Genomic DNA, 2,237 nt, shown 5'->3' with positions numbered 1-2,237 from the left:
CCCCCACCCCGCTCACGATGTCATGGAAACCCCCCGTTCCTGGGTCACCGGGCTCCTGAAGTCAGCGGCCGCCCTCCGTGGTGGTGAGGCTGCTGACAGCCTGGAAGGACCGGAGTCCCAAAGCAGTGGGAGGCATGTGAGGCGGCACAGCCTGGATCCTCCATCCAGGGAGCCCACTAGGTCAGAAAAGCCCAAGTCTGCCCACTATGTAAGCATGGCTGAGAAGAGGCTGTCCTGACCAGAGAACTACATCCTGAGCATCTCTGATCCTAAATGGTAACCTGCTGACTTCCCTAAAAAACCCTGTAACTGTGAGCTCTGTGTGGCCATTGCAATGCATTCCTTACAGAGCCCAGCTGAAAAGGAAGGCGTGCCGATGTCAGAATTGATAGGAAGTGGGAGGACAGGACGGGGCCTGTCTGACCTCAACCTCATAAGAAGTGGCCGGGGCTGGCTGGTGAGGGTGATTTTCCTGCCCCCTTGTGAAGTTAGCAGTGATCAGATGCCACCTTGTACTTTGTTTCCTCCTCAATAATATGGGGGTGCAAAGAGCCTGCCTGTAAGGCTCTAAATAGCTGAAGCCATTTTCTCTAAAAGTTGAACGTATACCTATCATGTACCGTTTCTGAGTACTTATCCACGAGAAATAAAAGCACATGCCCACACGGTGAGTTGGATATGAGCATATATAGAAGCTTTATTCATAATAGCCCCAAACAGGAGACAACCGCAGAAGACTATCAATAAGTGAAGGAATAAGCAAATTGTGGTTGGCTCACACAATGGAGTATCACGGAACAATACAAAAGAAAAGAACTGTTGGCACTTGCCACAAGACGGTTGAATCTCAAGGTAATTATGCTGAGTGAAAGAACAGAGCACATTCTGCCGTTTCTATAAAAGTCAGGGGCTGCCTTTAGGCGGTGGGGTGAGGAGAAGTGGTGGGAGGGAGGGGTGTTAGATATGTTCATCCTCTTGATCGTGGGGACACTTCACAAGTGTGTACATAGGTCAAAGCTTATCAAAGCGCCATATATATATATATATATATATATATATATATATCCCATTTATATCAGTTGAACGTCAATAAGGTTGTTTTAAAACAAACACACACATACAATAAAAGAGCAGAAGGAATACAAGGTCAAGAAGGGCTCCGGGGAGGGCAAACCCTGTGCCATTTATATCAATTAAACATCAATAAGGCTGCTTCTCAAAAATAAAGCAAAAGAGCAGAGGGAATACCAATTCAGGAAAGGTTCATGGTGGGGGCGGGGGGGCGGTTCTCACCCTTGGCTTCACCTAGACTGCCCTTGGGCAGTTTTTAAATGACCAGTCTGTACCCCAGACCAAATGAGAGGGAATTCTGGAGGTGGCACCTTACAGGAGCACCCTTAAAGCTCCCAGGAGATCCCAGTGAGCAGCCCGGGGTGAGAGTCCATGGGGAAATGAGGCTCTCAGAGGACTACCAGCTACACAGCACATGTCCCTGAACCCTGCACATATACGCACCGGTAGAATACAGGCCCGGGCAAGGATGCCCACGGTAATGGAATCCAAGGTGAGAATTGGATCCAGGCTTACAAGGGCTACACAGGTAGGTCAATCACAGGTAGAAATAAACTACCATCATAGGATGATGCATGTGCAAATTGGAATTTCATTCTGTCTCTAACAAAATTAGGGTTTGGGATCTTGAGGAGATGGTGGGCAGAATGGCCCAGGTCTCTGGCCATGTGGTGGTGAATTCTCTTCTTCTTTGGGAGGCTCCCAGACACTGTCATTAAACAGTCCTGAAGTCCTTTACCTGACTTCTGTATTCAGAGTACAGAAGGGATTCCCAGCTACAGGAAGCCAGGAATGAGCACAAGGTGGCTTCAATTCTTTCTCTAAAGTGAAGGTTCTCTAAATTCCCTCTACCAGAGGTGCCTGGTGAGCAGAAACTTAGAGCTGAAGTTTTTTAAAAGTCCCCAGGACTCCCATTGTTTCAGATTGAGAGTTCCTTGGAGCCAGTACCTATCTAACATCCTAAGGCCCCATCCAGGTGGCATGGTGGTGACCTATGGGGCTGCTAGCCACAGGGCAGCAGTTCCTTTCAAACCTCCTCTCAGAGCGAGAAGAGGATTTCCACTTCTGTAAAGAGAAACCCATAGGGGCAGTTCTGCCCTGTCCTGGATGGTCACTACAAGTTTGGAGTGGACTTGGTGGCAGAAAATTGGGTTTGGAATTCCCTC

This window comes from Echinops telfairi, unplaced genomic scaffold (assembly GCF_000313985.2).
Source record: "Echinops telfairi isolate 266 unplaced genomic scaffold, ASM31398v2 ScPeMD7_7463;HRSCAF=8501, whole genome shotgun sequence".
Taxonomy (NCBI): domain Eukaryota; kingdom Metazoa; phylum Chordata; class Mammalia; order Afrosoricida; family Tenrecidae; genus Echinops; species Echinops telfairi.
Note: the sequence above shows the minus strand (reverse complement) of the source record.